This window comes from Uloborus diversus, chromosome 5, assembly GCF_026930045.1.
Source record: "Uloborus diversus isolate 005 chromosome 5, Udiv.v.3.1, whole genome shotgun sequence".
Classification (NCBI taxonomy): domain Eukaryota; kingdom Metazoa; phylum Arthropoda; class Arachnida; order Araneae; family Uloboridae; genus Uloborus; species Uloborus diversus.
The window spans coordinates 139,486,705-139,506,446 of record NC_072735.1 but is presented as its reverse complement, the minus strand read 5'-3'; the positions used below and the strand labels follow the sequence as shown (position 1 = coordinate 139,506,446).

Genomic DNA, 19,742 nt, shown 5'->3' with positions numbered 1-19,742 from the left:
GAGGTCGACGCAACATTTTTGCGTGTTGCATTTAAAACAGCACTCGGCTTTCAACATGCTTGTGTGCTTTTCACTTGATGTCGACTTAACGTAAAGAGCGTAGCACATTAATAAAAAACTCTTTCGGAAAAGATAAAATAAAACGGAGGAAAATAAATTAAATCTTAAACATGATTTCAGAAATCCTTTTAAAGATTTGAACAGATGAGATTAATGGGGTTAATTTTAGTTATTTCATCAAAACCGTTTCTAATTTATAATCGTTCGAGACTGAAAGTTTTCAGTTGACAATTTGAAAGAATAAATTGAAAATATTTTCAAATGTACTTTTCCGAAATTGGGGAAAAAAACATATAAATTGGTAATATGATATAGGATATGAAAAATGAAAAACTGTATTCTAGCAAGTAATCACATGTAATGTCCGGATTTACGTAAAAGAATGAATTTCAGAAATAAAAGTAATTATACTGTAACGTTTTCAGTGGAATGGGAACAAAGTATACATATATATATATATATATATATATATATATATATATATATATATATATATATATATATATATATATATATATATATATATATATATACGCTTTAGATCTGCATTCAGAAGCGGTTATTTGGTATGGTCACACTGACGGGAAAAAATGCTCAACAACAAGAAAAAAAAATGTTCAGTTGCATTGAAATTTGGACAATTCAATTCTCTAGTTCATTTCTGAGTGATTTAACTTCCAGATCACAGGTTAATTTAAACTCAACAAAATGCATCTCAAACGTAAAATGATTTACAAGTAATTGCGGGAGCAACCTCCAGAATTTTTAAAACAAGGCTGCAAGCATGCATTATGTCACACAGGTACTGAATGTTACTTGGTTAATATGGAGTTTCATGATTTTTGCATTTATTGTGTCAATACCTGGACTGTCAATGCTGGCTGTGGATGATGCTAGAGTCGTTGTCCAATGATATACCATACGTGCTCACACGGAGCGAGACCCACGTGATAACAGACCAGACAACTCCTTTCCCCCCGGCTTCGTTACGCCACCAGTCATCGATCTATGATGACCTTGGCGCGAAACTTTGAAAGCAGTGCGTTTTACCAGTAAACAGTAGTGCTCTGGCTGAAATAGATGAAATAGGAAATATGTAACTTCGAATGCAAATTTTTGAATACAATACTGTTGTATTTATCTCATCCTTTCCTCGTACCGGAATGTAGAGGCAATTAAAAATATATATAATTAAGTATTGCAACTGTCTGCCGAATGAAAGTGAGTCAGCGATTTCAGCTTCCGAACAACCTGCATGCGAAGAAAAAGATTGGGATTCTCATGGAGTAAATTTTAAAGTTCGGAGGTAAGTACTTTTCTCAGATAAACAAATTTACATTTTATGCTTTTAAGTTCATGCAGTTAAAGTTACTTAATTTTTCCTCTATTACACAAACAATTGTCAGTTTCCTTTCTGATATCTTTGTCTGTAATTTGTAATTTCAGCATACTGCTTTAATATTTGAAATGGTTAACTTGCAACTTTTTATTTCTTTATTTTTTCAACCTTGTGCACGCATTTATTCGAAATGGATTTTCCAAGCTGACCATATACATATGTCAAAATTTTCTGCAAATATACTTGTTGCTATCAGAAGCAACGTAACTTAGTGTTGATATTCAGTTAATATGTATGTAAACAAGTTTATTGAAACAGGCTTTTAACTGAACTAATCTTATATTTTCGGTTTCGATTAAATTGTTTCATACGCTAGCATGTGTTATTTTGATCAAAAAACATTCCTTGATGGGCTTCCGTAGTTCTGAGGTAGAAGATTAGCTTTGAACGCCGGAGGTCGTGGATTCGATACTCAAACATTTCCCCCCAACTACGCTCCTGCAATGTTATTCAAACAAGCTGGTTCTGTGCGTAAATTTAAAAAAATATGTTTTTTTCCACTGTTGTCTTTAAGTTTTATGATATTTATGCACAAATTGTGGTTGAGTTAAAGGTATTCATAATTTCTGAGCTTACGAAAGATTACTTTTGAGCAGTGGATACGCAACGTGTTTTTGCCAAATGCTCTATGCTTGTTTGTTTATGCTTAAAAAGGGCAAAATGTCTTGAATTAAATATTTTTTGAACGCCTTTGGTTTTCTATTAATAAGCTTTCAGGAACTCTGAAACTGTAACATAAATTGAATTAAGGGGCTGTCCATAAAGTATGTTGCAAAATTTTGAACAAATGCCCCCCCCCCTCCTTGTTACACTTAACGCTGTTCAACATGAGCATATTGTTATAAACAACTCGTGATGTCATACTTCTTGTTATCTCCTCCCTTCCCCCTGTCACAAAACTGTCACACTGTATTCCTAAAAGAGCATACTCAGCAAAATGTTGATCTAAATTTAACATATATGAGGTTTTAAGTATTGAAGAAAGTTGCTGAAATGGTCATTCTATGAAAAGTTTTTTGAAAAAGGCTACTTTGTCATCAATTAATGCTTTTTAAAATAATTTTTCAGAAGCCTAAAATGATGAACTATTGAAGCCCCCCCCCCCACACACAAGAATCATTAGCAGTAGAAAAATCTGAAAATGGAAAAGTAGCCAAAAAAAAAAAAGTCTGCTTAGATATTGAATACATTTTTTTGATGTACAACATACAGTATTCATGTTGTTGTATAATTCCTTCTTTAATTAACGTTTTTCAAGTTGAATTTCAGTGTAATTTTTCGAGAGTGCCCATCGAAGGGGGGGGGGGTCAGAATCATAGTCTCATAGTAATGGTAGCTTTTCAACGGCTGTAGTTAAATAACTGTGCCCTTGAAATTGTAAGGGAGATGGGGGAGATGTTTTGGGGGTATTTTTTCTTGAAGTTTTCATAAATGAAGGGGATAGGGCAGTGCTTATTTTGGGGGATGGCACCCAAGCATTCATGTCTTTTTAAAAGCATAAATTTGCTCAGCTAAGTTAACATTAATAATCTGGTATTATTTAATTTGATGTTATGTCTTTGAAACATATTGCAGTCATGTTTCCCATTTACTTAAGTAAAAATGTTTATTTATTTTTTAAAATTTCATTTAATTCTTATTCAAATACAATGGTAAAATTATTTTTTGTTTTGATGTAATTGTAAAATGAAAGTTCATTTATTTATTTGAATACTTCTTAAGAGTTCATGTTTCAATACAATATACAAGTAGTTAAAATGCGATTAGGTTAAAAAAAAAAATTCAAATGAAAAATAAAACTGTGTTTATTTATTACTTCGTTTTAACATGGTTGTAAAATAAAATCGTGTTTAGTTATTTGAATACTTTGTAAGACTTATAAATGTTTTTATGTAAAATACTATGAATTAAGCTCAGTGTATTTTTTAGTGTATGATTATCGGTTCCTTTTTATGTTTTCAAATGAAAAAGTAGAACTTTTAATGCTACTAAAATAATAGAAGACAATAATAAATAAACCAAATAGTTTAATTAAACCAAAATACTAATCGAAGTGCTCACTTCCTAATATCATTGTGGATCGACGAACGATGACGTCATTTGCTAGTTGGATGGCCTTCCTATCTCGAAGGCCTCGCACGGAGACACTAGTGATCTCGCAGCCGAGGTATCCTGTCAACTCTCTGTAGAGCATCAGCGTTGCGTTGCGACAGTGGTTTGAGGGCGAACGTTCACCTTTTGAAAACTCCTCTTTGAATGTTTTTAATGAATGGCAGTACCACAATTTGTATTACCAGACATATATGTATAATTTGAAGTTAGTGTGCTGTGGATAACTATAAGAGGGTTTCTGCTGTTATAGGAAATTGCTCCCCAGATCAAAATTCCAGGTGTAGATCCAGTTTGCGTAGGCTGCAAACAGTTCGGTTACACATGCGTTCCCCAGAAATCCCTCTGACCAACAAATACCCGTTATTGACACCAGGCAGAACTTGCTTTCATCAAAAAACCAAACAAATCTCCACTGCGTCCACCAAAGAGCTCTGTGACTTGACCTCACTGACGTCTTATTGTGTTACTGCGGTACTAACTGCAGCTCGAGTTTCAGCCGCAGACGCAGAACGATACGCCATATCCGTACGACGCAATGAAGTCTTATTCTCTCAGTTGTGTCAAGGGGTTGATCGTAACTAGGTCTCTTAGATACTGTACCATCCCTTGATCACTGCTCCCAGCAATCGTTCATAGTATAATATTATATTTACTCCGGTCAATTCCTTCTATGATACGCAGAAAGAAAGTCCACCGTCTAGTAGCTTTCTTGTACCGACCTCATTCAAACTCGGTGAGATATTGATAACGGCTTCTTCTTGTTTGTAAAGGTATAATGGACTAACTTCAAAACGTCCAATTTCACACACAAATAACGGTCACGAACTTTACAGCACGCATTTAAAGCGGTGTCTACCGATTTTCGCCTACGCTGATAACGAGAGCATTTTTGACGAGTGGATCACGCCCTCCGGAGAGGATTAACGTCAATCACATGGAGGGGACGAATTCCGGTTTTAGAGAAGGGGTTGGGTAGGGATTTCTAATTTTTCCCTACGATCTCCTCTTAAATGTAAAACGTGTTAGCAGCTGAGATTCAGCCATTTTTTTCTTCGGTCTTTTCGTCTAGTAATTATTCATTATTAAAATGAGCATTCATTTTATTGATTCCATCAAGGGAGGAAAAATATTAATTTATGACGACTTTATGTTCCGAATAAATCGGAAGGGAACTCAAAAATTGTTCTGGAAATGTACAAAACTAAATTGCAAAGCAAGCATCATTACAATGAACGGAACTGCACAAAATATTAAAAATGTCCACAACCATGAGCCACAGACAAATGAAAAAACAAGAAAAGTCTTTTATAACCAGCTGAAGAAAAGGAGCAGGCCCGTGTCCAGGTTTTCATAAAGGGAGGGGTTTTAAAGCAGTGGCGGCGCTAGGCGTCGGCGACGTCGGCAACTGCCGACGGCCTCGCGCAGATAGGGCCTCGCAAAATTCTCAGAAGTAAATTCTCAGAAGTTTTAAGATATTTCCATGTTTTCGATTGAAGCTCTCATTAAATATAACAGACGCAAAAGTAATCAAAATAGTGCGTGCAGGAGAGACTGCACAGAGTCAGCCTTAGCAAATGTTTGGTCCAATTCTGTCGGGGCCTGAATTAAAAATATTCATTGGCAACAACTAATTGATCAGCTAACTCTATCCCCCCCCTTTCTTTTTTCTCTTCTTTTCAGTTCTTTTCTTTTTTCTTTTGTTTCCTAAGTTCATCTAAAAGTACGAAAATATCCAAAATGCTGCTCCTCCGAACTCTTCCCCCTCCACACACACACACACACACACACACCGAAAGCATTATGTAGCACTGAAATTTTGTTTCCAGATCTTAAACTTCGCGATATTTCCAGCTTAAAGCTCCCAAATGCTCAACACCGTCGAAAATCGCTTAAAATTGCGTTTTTTTAGCTTGAATTTCAAAAATTACCGAGCGTAATATTACAAAATATGGCAATACAATCGCATTTTTAAGGATTGAATTTCAGAAAATATTCGGGCAAGGGTCCCCATATCGCCTTTCTTTTATATCATAAGCAATTAGGCTTTTTAAACTTCATTAACAGAAAGTTCAAGTGGAATGGCTCCTGAATATAAAATATTCCTAAGTTTTTAGGACCATAATTTTCAAAAATTTTCGAGGGATCTCCCTTCCTTCCGGTATAATCTTCAAAGTTTGTCTAAAATTCCGTTTTTGAAACTTCAATTTCGAGAATTTGCAGGAAATTGATTTTGACTTTTTTTTTTTTTTTTAAGAATCGATCTGGGACAGTCTCTGACCCTAAAGTCAATAAATATGGCCTATAATTGCATTTTTAAGGCTTCAATTTCTAGAAATTTCCACCGAGACCCCCTGTACCTTTTTTACCTTAACATCAGCAAAGAAAGCCCAAAATGGCGTTTTTAAACTACAAATTTCGAAATCTTTCCGGGGGAGAACCCCCAGACCCCCCTTTCTATCAAGTAATTTTTTCCACAGTCAAAGTGCCGGCTCCTCCCCCCACCACGAAAAAAACTTCTTTTTGACTGTGCTACTAATCACGAAATGTTTTTGTCCCAGCAATTAAGTGAATTGGGAACCCTAAGTGCCAATAGTTAGTACACAAACTAATTCTATGAATTCAATTATTTGTCTCACAATATTTTATGATTAAAAGGGCCTCGCAAAACTGCATCGCCGACGTTTACTTTTGCTCTCGCGCCGCCACTGTTTTAAAGCTTACATCCTTTCCCAAGGAGGGGAGAGTTTAACTGTACTCCCCCCCCCCAGAAGAATAATTCTGGCTGTGCAAATAGCAGCAGTATTCCAGCGTACATTTTTTAAAATCAAATCTTGTTTGTTTCTTTTTTAATCAAGTCTGTTTACTATGCAGTTTTTTGCAATTAGTATTAAAAACCGCCCACATTCTTTTATAATGCATCATGTATATTAAATTTCATAATAAAACAAACAAGAAAAAGCTTATTGTATAAGCAAATTACATTTCCAAACACAATCAATGCATATTCATAGCTGCAACATATACTGAATACATCATAACCTCCTTAAGCAATATTAACACAGTTGATGCTTTGTGTTGATAAATCATTCAATAATCCCCCCTCCCCCCCATAGTTTTTCTAAAATATTATTCCAGTTAGTAAAGCTCTAACAGTCTTAAGTTGCAGAAAAATTACAGAGAGAATTATTTTTTTCTCTCTTCATACAAACTTTTACATTAAAGTTATAAAAGTCAACTATGCATTTTCTTCTTTTTGCTTATTATATTTTCTCCAATGGGAGGGGTTTAACCCCTAAAACCCTCCCCTTGGACACGGCTCTGAAAAGGAGCATAGATGAACCAACTTTACCAGTGCCACAAATATATAGGTAAGTGTTTCTTTCTTTCTAACGTCTTTCAAGTAAATTTTATATTTAATAATAGTAATAAATATCTAAAAATATGTACAATTTTAAAACACAAAAGCATATTGAAAGCAGTGCAGCGCTATTTAATTGTGACAACTTATCTTTGCATTATCTATAATCACGACATGAATTCAATTTATGTATAAAATTTTAAATAAAATTTTTTAATTAAAACTGCACAAAATAAAAACAAAAAAACCATATATTTATTAAGTCAACATTTTTCGATGAAAAACAGTATACTAGTTTTAAATAAAAGTATTAATTTTTCAACTTTGAAAAATATTTCCTTAAAAATGAAAATTAAAAAGGGGGGATGAGAGAGAGATTTTTGAACTTAGGAATGGCTGTTTCCAACTGGAAGATATTTTAATCATTTTTCGCAGCCTTTGATAACTTTAAAATACTAAAATAGCGTTAGAAATTACTGTTAAATCTTACTTGTCCTTTGGACCAGTGAGCATGAATATATATTGGTCCTCAGACATTATCACTGGTCCTCGTTAAATTAAACGCTGAATAACTAACCACATTTTTATATTGTGCAAAAAAAAATTGGTGGCCCGCGGACCACTTATTATTTTATATGGTGATCCAAGACCAGTTTTACTAATCTCTGAGACCAGCAGTAATTTCATATGCTGTAAATGATCTTTTTTTTTTTTTTCAGTGTGAAAGCCACAATGAGATTAACCAGTTCATTGAATATTAGCTCTTAATTTGTTTTCAGAAAAGGTTGTATTGTGGAACAGATTCATTAAAAAGTCATTTTTACACAGTTCATTAATGATCAGCATTTCTTTTTCCTAAAAGCGCTGAGATTCAGCCCAATATATTTAAACCGTTGATTAATTCAAATTTGAATGCAATGTGCGGGAATTTTTGAATGAATTTAGTACATACTCGTAACTATCAACTATTGCCTAACTTGCCTCAATTGAAAAGTTCTGAATGGTAATTTAATAATATCTCGCTTTTAATGTTTTCAGACAGGAATTGGCTAATTTAGCACATATCCAAAATCAAAACAGACATATCTCTTTCATATTTTACTTTAAAAATTTGTTGCTCTGTTACATAATATGTTATGCCTTTGTCCTTAACAACTATGTACCTATAAAATATGAAAAAAATATTTTGCTGTTAGCTTAGTTAGTTTTATTCACCTCCTGAAAAATTTTGAAAAGGATGAATTTTGGATGAATTGCTCCTCAGATGAAAAAATAGTTATGATAAACATTTCCGGCAAAAATATTATTCATGAAGTTTGCCTCAAGTTGTCTTTTCTTTTAAATTGGAATTCACATTTGCCTGAAACTTCTCAGTCCCCACAAATATTTTTTTTTTTTTGAGCAGTTGAAAAGATGAAACAAAACGTTTTCAAACCAAAAAATGAATTATGGGTGGTCACGGCCGAACGAAATCTTTCGAACAATGTATAGTTTTTGAATCTGACCTCTCAGCAGAGACCGCGTTAGCTCCATGCCGCCCCTAGGCAGATTTGTAATCATTCTCTCCCCCCCCCCAATCAAAAGATAAAATGCAACTTTTCTTGAATGTCTCGACTGAAACCTTTTTAAATAGTAATTTCAAAATTCACTTTTCAATAATTTCATAGTTAGTATATATTCCTTTTTTAGGGGATAAGAACATTATATCAATCATTAAATTAACATTCTTCTGACGGGTTTAGAGAGGTAATTTTTTTTAAAATCAAGTTTCTTTGGAGCGAGCTGCAAGACTCATGAGGTAAATATTTTTTTTTTTTTTCAAAAATATTTAAAAAATAATCAAAACCAATATTTTTTTCTCTAGGGATGTGTTTTACAATTTTTCACTTACTTTTCGGCTTGAAACTAATGTATCGGTCTCACTTCTATGAGCCAAATGTCCGAGAAAAATTTCGCGGTAGGAAAAAAAAAAAAAAAAAAAAAAAAAAAAACAGGACAAAATCTTGGATTTTTTGCATGCGAATAGCATCGCAGATCTTCAGAAACGAAATTTCCCAAATAATTTTTATTTATTGAAATTACATTCACAGATATAAGTAAAAACAAATGAAATTAAGTATGCCTATGATTAAGCATTAACTAATATTTCTGGGGATGTATAGTCAGTCCCCATTGTTTATCACTTCTTGGAAAAGGTGATAAAATTTAATAATAAGAAAATGACTCAGTATGGAAAATAAAAAATAATGAAATTTTATTTTCAACAATATAGTAAAAAAATGATCGTAGTAAAATTTTGTGTCCCCTAAAAATGTATCAACCTCGTTTGGAAATTCGGCACTGCTTTTTAGAAGTTCTTAGATTCTGCACACACGAACGCGGTAAAGGCATATAAAAATAAATCAAGCCCACAATATATAATTTATGAGCGGTATGAACAATCATTTTCTACAATGCCCCCGAATACTTGCAGTTCTTTTCAACATTAATCCAATTGTTAATTCCGATGCAATATTTTGTACTTCAATCAGTAAAAAGCACAAAATATCAATACATCTAAAAAAAACTAAAAGCACGAAAGCTGTATGGACGCAAGGTAGTTTTTTTTTAAATCAGAATTACTACAAATTTTACTCTCTGTTTTATGTTTATTATTTGTTATTTTTATTAAAGCGCATTCTTATTTGTTTCATTAATTGGATAATTACAGCAATTTTCAAATTGAATATCTGGTCTCAAATCTATCAAATGCTTTAGCAGAAATTGTACTATAAGCATTCATGTTTTCAAAATTTTTTTCGTTGATATAAAGGATAAGTTTCCTTTATAAAGTTAAAATTGTACATAAAATAAATTTTGTTTTTAAAATAAATGTTTCAAATTCTCAGGTTTAAAAAATAAACTTAAGAAAGAAGGGGAAAAAAAAAAAACGATGTAGCACACGAGGCGCTGAAAACAGCTGTGCCAAACGATAACATTCCACTTATTTCGATTCGTCCCAATCTAGTGGAAAGAAAAAACCCCTCCAAATATCCCTATCACAGAAATTACCCCATCCATGCAAAACTTTTCCCCTATGTCCAGAGAGAACCCATCAGTTGTCAACCCACTTTCCCGGTCTCTATTGTTAGGGACCGTGTCTTTGATTTTTCAGTTTCCCCGCTTCGTGGCTAAAGGAGGGGTGAAACGGCCGTCTCTGACGTCATCTTGGAAGCACTGACTTGCGTATTTCCATAGCTCAATACTGGTTTGCATCTTCCATTTTAATTTTTCTGCTCGCACTGTTTATCGCACGGGCTCCCTTTGCCCGTGCCCTGGGCATGACATTTCCAAGAAACAGGCCCCCTTTGTTTACTTCATCTGTCGGCTCTCGCTGATTGGGTTTAGCAACCTTTTCCTCAAGAATCCAACATTAGAAGGTGGGAGGGCAATTTTTCATACTTCATTTAAATTATTTTTCAAAGCACTATCCCAGTGCTTTGAAATAAATTCTTTAATTCTTAGTATTCCTTCCTATATTGTTTTCCCTTTTTCGTTCGGTGAGGGGGGGGGTGTAGTTTATAGTTAATTTAAAACACAGAAGCAAAAATAAAATAACTAATGACAAAAATTAAGAGCAGCTGCAACATAGGTTTTGGTATGATTGGAAAAAAAGGGGTCAGACAGTGATAGGGGTGGACGGGCCCGCCGGCCGATGCGCCCTCAATGCACCTTCGTTATTATTATTTTATTTTTTGCACCCTCAAATTTGTGTGACTTCGTTTTTTTTTTTTTTTTTTTTTTTTCCATTCATTCATTCTTTTTTTTTTTTTTTTTTTTTTTTTTTTTTTGCACCTCTTCAATCCTGAGCCTCTTCTTTTTCTTTTTTTTCTTGCTTCCTCAAACCTAAGCTCAGTTTTTCTTTCATCCCTTGAACCTGTGTACCTTCGGTTTATTTATTTTATTTTACTTAATTTTTTACGGACTAAAACCTGTGCGCTTCAGGGGTGTCCCCCCCTTAAACCTGTGGGCTTTCGAGGTTTTTTTGTTTTTTTTTTTTAAACCTTTGGGAGTCAAGGTTGGTTCTATCTTGGGGAATCCTGTTCGCCCATGAATAGTTATGGATTTCAGAGTGGTTTTTTAAAAATTACCTATGAATTCAAAATGTTATGCATTTTTTTGTTATTTCATAATCAGTGATGTTTATTGAATGAAATTATTTAAGAATGTAAATTAATTGGAGATTAATAAAGGATATGCATATATTTGATGACTTGTGCATTTTTAATTTCAATTTGTATTAATTCGTATCGCTTCATAATTATTTCCGTTTTATAGTTGCGTACCTGGGTGGTTATTCTTTATTTTTTTTTTTCGAGTTTAAAATCTTCTTATGAAACATACTTACCTGTACACAAGAATCAAAATATTTAACAAAAATTGCTTAACATAAGTTCGAAATTTCTTCAATTGAGCATCAAGTCGAAAACATGAAAGGGTTGGCGGTGCATATCTTTGATGTTCAGTTTCGTATAACGCATATTTTTCCATCTAGAGTTGCGCATATATTCTACAAATGCAATTATTTCAGTATATGTATTTATTGCAGCTTATTTCATTTATTTGAATCATAAACATCAGTAATTACATAGTTGATCATACTTTGAATGTTCATCAGTGGTATCCATTTGAAAAGTCACAGCCAATAGTTCTTGGAAATATCAGTTTAAAGTTAAGGTTTGGTCTTAAAAATATTTCATCAGATAATATTTTTGGGGGGTTATTAAAGAAACGTTATGTATCAACCAGCTTCTGATATTCCGTACTTATTCCTCTATAGTTATTTTAGTATTCTGCAAAAATAATATTTTAATATATGTATTTATTGTAGTCATTTATGTACACAGCTATTTGCATTTTGAATCAACATAGTAGTTACAAAATCTTTCCATTATACACGAGTAACAGTACTTGGGAAATATCTGCTTGTAATAACAGTAATTGCTTTAAAAATGCTTCATGAGATATTTAATTTTTTTCATAAAAGACGTATAAATGAAATATTACCATGTGGTAATCAGTTTCTGAGTATTTGTATTTTTCCCTCTATGTTGTTGTATATATTTTATAAATGTAAATATATAACTATTTTGAATTAATATAGTTGCTATATATTATTAAATTCAATCATTATTCATTGAAAAATTCGTTTTTTACTTCTTAGAATTAATATTAATTTATTATATTATTAATATTAATCATGATTCTTTCTCTCTTCTACAATTTTTTGAAGACAAACTTTAAAGTAAATGAATAACAGTAATTTCTCTTTCAAATCAGGAAAAGATTTTTTGTAGTAGTTTACGAATTTAATGACTCAAATAGATTACCATTTTCTTCTAATAAAATTATTTTAAGTTGTAGTCAAACTTGGTTTAGTTTCATAATAATTATCGTTTGAAATCACTCATGATCAAGTTTTGTTTTTCCATTTTATTCGAATTCAAAATAATTCTCGTAAAATATGGGTGAGACACTAGTATCAAAAAAGGTAAATTAAGACACGAAGACTTATTTTTTTTTTTATTTTTTTCCAAATTATGCTTTTATGTCCAAAAATAGGCGCGAAGCAATGCCATTTCCTATTGAAATCGTCTTAAAGTGCTCCGCGAGTGCTTCCAGAGCTACGTCACCAATTTCATTCCCCCACAACCTGTTTCGGGAGATGGTCCAACCCTCGGTCCCCTGCCGTTCACGGTGACAGGTTCTAGATAAGGAGCGTAGGCAAGAATCGGTATGAACCTTTAAAGCAACCCTGATTTGCAAGTTCTGAGTAGTGACACACTTATACGCAAAGCACCAAATGGAAAACAATGTCATCTATCAAATGTATAAATACGCCGATTAAATTTCATTTATCTTACGTAAATCTTTCTTGTTGTTGGATTTTTTTTTCTTCAGTGAATGTAGAAAAAAAAATAAAAGGAAGGAACATTTAAAAAAGTGTTAGTCTATGTGCTCCGTACTACTTTTAGGTTGGTCTTGTATCTATCAAAAAATATTCATAGCGGAATATTTTGCTTTTCACAATCATTCAGTTTGACAGAAAATCTTCACATAAACGTTCTCTTAAGTGCTACTTAATTAAAATGAAAGCGTAATAAGTACAGCGTGTTATGGAGGTAGTTATTTAATTGGAGAAACACTTCAATTAGATACGATTGAATATTTACTTTTGACTCATACTTTTAGAAAATACGGCGCTACTTAGAATAAAAATGAATACAGCTGCTTGACTGAAAGCAATGTTTATTTAATTCTCCAGATATATAGAAAATTGAATTTGTCCAGAAAATTTTTGAAAACTTAAGTAACATGGAAAGCATACATTGAAACCAAAAGCGAGATTGGTCTTTTCGAGAGAGAAACATGGTATGAATATTTCATTTTTTTCTGTAACTTAGTAAACATCGTTCGTGGAATAAATTACCAAGAAAGTAAATTTGCATCTTTTGAAAAATTGTTCATGTTAAGAAACCAATTTGAATCTTGAGTTTTGACTTCAATCACATAAAATTTGCATCCTTAAATATAAAACTCTTTCTAGAGTAAAAGATACGCGTAGTTTTACATACCTTCAGAATTTATGTTGTGAATATTTTCCCATTTGTTTGCTTTTAACTACAATGCAATAGTAAGAGCTTGATGATTTGCATTCTATAAAAGTTCATTTCTTAAAATAAATATTCTTCTTTATTCACGCTAAAATAAAGAATTAAGGGATAATTTTCTCTTCTGGGGGGGGGGGGAGCATGCATGAAATTTTTAAAGCTAGAGAGATGTTCATTTAATTACTTGTTTTGAATAAGAAAGTAGGAAAGGCGTCAAGATTTTCGACAAAGCAGAGCTAGTCTATCTGTTTTTTTTAAAAAAAAAGGTTTTATAAAAAATGCAGTAAAATTTAATTTGAGAGAACAAAAATAGAGAAACGACAGGTTTTTAAAACTAAAACAAAATGTTGAATTCTATAGATAACAAAGAAAAGTAAGTAAAGTGGGGTATTAAGAATAAATATTGTACCCTATGGATGTATCAAAAATGAATTATTTAATTGTAGGGGAAAGTACTGAAACAAAAATATTGGCATGTGATTCTTTTTATGTCAGAAACTTGCTTTTTTAATGTTAAACTTCTTCTCTAAGTATTTTAAAAGCATTGCAATTTTTTCTTTTGACATTTTTCTTTTGAAAATTTCTTTGTATAATGTAATCAGCTAAAAAATGACACTAGTAATTACAGTTATGTTTCCATGTTAGAACACAAAAACATGAGTTTATCCGGTGATTGTAAGTTGCCATTTTCTAAACATTTATGAAATATCACATTCAACGAATTTTCAATGTTTTGTTTACGTCTTCATTTTTTTTTTCTTTCAAAAAACTTAAGCAACTTTGGAAAATAAAAAAATGCTGTGTTTCATATTAAACAAATCCTTTATCATACAACCTCCTGTTTAAGACTTTTCCAAATGTAAAGTGTATGTGCATTTAAATTTATCAGCATTTTTCGGCTTTTTGGTGATACTTATTTATTTTAGGCTTTTAGTATCTCGTTGCTGTTGTTGTGGCTTATCCTCAGACCGTCTGACGGAGTCAGACAAGGTCCATAAGACCATTGACCCTTAAGAAATCCAATACCAGGAGGGGAGAGGGGTAAAGATCTTCCCCTACAAGTCCTAAGCAGCTCGTGATATGTTCAGGTGGTGCCCGCTGAGTTTGGATTTTCGTACAAAGAGTACGAAAGAGTCTTCTCGCCTTCACGAAAGGAAAGACTTTTAATGTGAACGCTTTTAATCTTGAGACAGCAGTTTGGGAGGCTTTGTCGCACTCTAGAGGAAGATCCGGGTTGTTTACTTCTTTACCAGTGATGGGGGGCGGTGTCTTCCATTCCCTAGAAATTTCAGAATTTACCCTCGCCTGATGTTCATAGTAGGTGAGAGCTGTGGAAGCATCTCGTGTTTAATAGAACAGCAAGAAATTAAGAAAAAAAAAAACCGATGTGATTAAAATGCAAATGTTAACACTTTACTACTAACATGAAGAATAGTTAGTTCCTTAGAAGAATAAACGTCAAACTAAATCAATATTAAATTATCGAAATGCCGAGCTAACCGAAAAGATCTGCGGAAAGTTTTCATAATAGAAAACTTTTCCAAAATCGAAATTTTAAAATATTATTCTTTGTAAAAGATAAAAAAAAAAATGGACTGGTAATAAAGTAATTTTTTTACCTACAGAGGAAGAGCAAAGCTAACTATTGAAATTTCTTCGATAAAAATTATTTTTGAGAAGTCATTTGTCATTGGTATGTGCACAAAAATCTATAAATTGACATCTATGCTATACATGGTAATGTATCCATGCTAATGATAAACTTGAATTTGCAAGAGATTATTAATCAAATAGTAAATGAAAACCAATGTTTCTTTCGGTGGTATTTAATAATACCATAAATATATGAAAAATTCGTAAAATAAAAAATTTTAATTGAAAATTTATTATGAAAATATCAATCGAATCTAACACGACATATAATTTATATTCTCATCCAATATTTGACTTTTGTTCTCAAAATACCGCAGACGCTTCTATTTGCACACGGATATAAATTGGATACCTGTCGTATAGGAGAAACTTTTTTTTAAAACTGTTTTTTGTTTGTAAAAATGAAATTTGGATTAATAACCAGCTGTTAAAGTATGTGTTTGCTCTAGCAACGAAATATAAAGGATATATTTTCATTATTTTGTTAAAGATCATAGTTTTAGTTTTGAAATTGAATTTATTGATTAATTATGTCTTTAAAGACACTTTTTTGGTTTTAAATATGAATTTATTGAATAAATTATCTCTTTAAAGACACTTTTTTGGTTTTAATTTTCTGATTACTTTAAAAAGAAAGGCGTTATGAAACATGTAAATGCTATAGACATCCATGCTACATTTATTCTGCTGCTTAAAAGAGCTTTTAATTGAGACGAGAGTAAATTTTTGGTTCAAAAAAAGAAAAATATCATCTGAAGCATATCTGAAGTTTTAAAAAATCCAGAAAGCATGCCAAATTGTTTTGAATGTTTAGTAACAAAAATTCTCTCCTGCTTTGATAACCACATTTAAAAATCTTAACGTTTTTAAAAACAAATTCGCAATTAAAATTGCACAAAGATGTTTGGAAAACATTGAGAAAGAATTATTATTTTAGAAATGTCCTCATGATTAAAACTTTTTTATAGTTAAAAAATCATACAATGCTAAAAAAATATCGGGGGAAATTTATATCACTCATTTACTTATACGGATTTCAAAACTAATTCTCATAAATGCTCACTTTTTTTCACTACCCATTTATCTTACAATCCGGTCTTAATGGCACAATAATAGAATCCTATAAAACGTGTTTAGGAAAAATAACTACATACATTACGGTCTTGATAAACCATCAAACAGTTGTTCACATTTCAAGCTAGAGAATGATTTCGAAATTCACCAGGTAAAATATAAGTGCAGAATAATTTCAAGCAGAAAGCTTTATTTAGAGCACCAAGTTTCCCGGCATTAAATGCAAACTGGCTGCATATGTTTCTGAGAGACGAACAAAGCTTAAATTATGCTGAACTTCATCCACCATTTTACTTCAATGCAATGGTATTTCCTTTCAAGATATTAGAGAACGATTTTAGGATGCAAACTATTCTACTCGTGTCGTAAAATTATCAGGAATTCTCTAATTCTGTTAGTCGTGCAACAGGTAGTTGTTTGATTGGTAAAGCTCAATAAGTATATTTAATGATTGAAATATGTTCTAATGAATAAAAGATTGCATGTTTGTTAGAAATATGCACACATTCTACGTTATTAACAAATATTTTAACTGGTAGCGTTCTTAATATGCAATTTCTCTCACTAATCATTTCAGAAAATAGAAAACTGCACCGTGGTGACTTGCCATTACCTTATTTAAATTACGTTACATTTCAGTCTTGTGGTTCATGTACGCACCCCAGGTAGTACATTCAACATTTAAACGTTTCATGAAAATTTGCAATGGTTGTCAGCGGCCACGGCGTCAACAAATATTTTCGAATGTTTATGAAACGAAGTGTGGTCAGGAAAGGCTTTTTGCTGGCATAAACTAGTTTTTGCCGTGCCAGTGGCAGAAACTGGTTATAACCGGTAAAAACCGGCAGAAACTGGCAAAAACTTAAAAATGTCTTTAATAACGCAAGTAATTAGTAAATGATATTTGTTTAAGTAGGCTAAAAAATTAAACATCATTTCAACATTTAAAAAAATAAAATCCCATGCTAGCGCCCTTGATTTAGTTCAGAAAGGGAACTTTCCAACTGCAGAGGCTCGTAGTATTTGGTTTAATTTAACAAAGGATAAAAAATCAAACAGGGGTGCTTAGGAAAGAAGAGTGACATACAGATTTAAAGAGGCATTACTGATTGTAATTTGCTCACTTATATGCTTCCTTTAAATTGTTCGTGATTGAAATTATCAAGTTATAAACTTCAAAAAGAAAGTGCCAGAATTTTACTTGCCTAAATTTTGTACCTAATGTCACAGCTTTGCAAAACAAATTGGCCCCATTTCCCAAAACTTATTTTTCCAATCAAATTTTTACCACAACTCCAGTTGCTACATGGTGGTGGACCAGTTATACAATAGATGAAAGTTCCACGAACGTTGCTTGCTCCTTGATGCATTGTCTGCTAGCTCTTCTGTTTTAAGAATATTCTAAAATTTCGCATTTGTGCGTAGTAAATTGAGAACCTGTTTAGATTTTTGAAATCACCTTTTCTAAGAGGCAATTGCAGGGTCCAAACAATGTATTATTTGATTTTGAATTGTGATAATTTTGTAATAAAATGACAGTACTTTGGTCAATAATTAATTATTTTTTCCATGCATTTTCAGTTGTATACCAAGTATTATTTTTTTATTTTGTGAGTTTTTGCCAGTTTCTACTGCAAAGTGGCAGAAAGTGGTTTCTGCCATGCCGGTTTTAACCGGTTTCTACCAGTGGTTTTAACCGCCTCGACATAAACTTGCCAACCCTGAGTGTGGTACTGTCCATTTTCTACGAGAAGGCACTTGACTCTTCCCTCGTTACGTGGTATGCGATGATTCTATTTCGCTGTTTTCGGCAGAAGGTATATTCGGATCATAGCTTTTGTTGTAAAAGCAGCAGTTTTCAAAATGTAAGAATAACTAAAATGACAACACACAAGTGAAGCAAGTGATGTAAAGGACACTAAGATTTTTTTTGCACATTAAAATGCACGCCCAAGTTAAGGATGTCTTGTTTTGTCTCCCTTAGAAGCGCGTGGATTTCTTACCGATCACCCCAGCGTAAAATGGAACTCTGTGTTAGAGGAGGCGGGGCGAAGTCCCTTCTCGTTAAAAACGTACAACATTTGGGGTTACTTCTTTTGCTTCAAATAATCTAAACTAGCGATGTTTTGAACATTTGGTTGGCATTAGGTATACTGCCTACTCGGCAGAAAAACCGAAAACTGGGTTCCACAAAATGCTTAAATATTATATCTGTTGGTCGTAGTAGCTCAGTTGGTTAGGGTGTAGTGCTAATAACGCAAAGATCGCGGGTTCAATTTTCCATGGGTCAGAAAATATTGCTTTTGAATGTTTTTTTTTAAATTTCTCCCGGGTGAATGTTGATCCAAATTTCCAAGAAGATATAATCTTAACTCACTGTAGGATACTGAACTACAGTTATACTGTTGCATTAAAATCAGAAAAGAAAACGTTTAATTTAACATTTTGTTTGACAAGTAAGTTTCTGAATCATAAATTCGTAAGTTTTTTTTTGTGGATGCTTTCTTAATACTTCATAAAGCGATTTAGTAAGGCATCCTTTTAATGTTTCCTTTCTTTTTCTCCAGCCTGGCCGAAAAAATGAACAAAAAATTCATTTTTTTAATTGTTTTTCAAAAAATACCGATAAAAAAATTGGGTTTTTTAAACAACAGCTGCGAAGCGCGAATACTTTGCACGGGTCAGCTAGTACTTTAATATTCGGAAACCGCATTGTTAACCAATTTAACTATTAGACAATTAGACAAACAAGCCAATGTTTTTATAAAATGTATGAACGTTATAGTGCTGTACATAGAACAAAATTAATTCAAATTTTTACATACTTACGTTATCACATTCAAAGCAATTGTAATGTAATTGAAAACACTTAGTTAGATGTTGAATAAATAATTTATTTATCAGCTGATCAATTATTGAAGAGACGAAAACATCAGAAAATCATTTGATCAAATTGTGACTTGTGATGATATTTTAAGCAACTAGGAGCATGCACAGAGCGGGGGACATCTGTTGGCCCGGACCCGATTCTGAAGAGGATCCGAGAATTTTCAAATGACAGGTGAAATATATTAGAGACGTACAGAGGTTAAACAATGTGTAGGGGCTCCGTAAACGTCATTTGTGATTGGCCCCAAAATTTCTGTAAACGCCCTTGTAAGCAAATTGTGCTTATAATAAAGCAAGACTCTTCATTTATAAGTGACCATGTTTATCAGTTATTAAATTATGTCAGGAAAAAAATTAACAATCAGTTTCTTCAGAATTGCAGATAACCAACAAAACCAAGCTAGCCAATTACTATTTTTGTTTGCTTTTTCTTCGGGAAAGGATTAATTTATTTATTATTTATTTTTTTAAATTAATAACCCTAATGATGTAAAATATTCAGAATAGAGAAACATTTTCTATTTTACGTAATCATCACATTAAAATA

At 32.5% G+C, this 19,742-nt stretch overlaps 1 protein-coding gene across 1 annotated transcript in view; it reads right to left on the bottom strand.

The window, feature by feature from the left end:
* LOC129222864 (potassium channel subfamily T member 1-like) overlaps positions 1-19,742 on the bottom strand; it is a 368,024-nt gene that overhangs the window by 100,464 nt on the left and 247,818 nt on the right. The gene's annotated exons all lie outside the window — the stretch shown is intronic.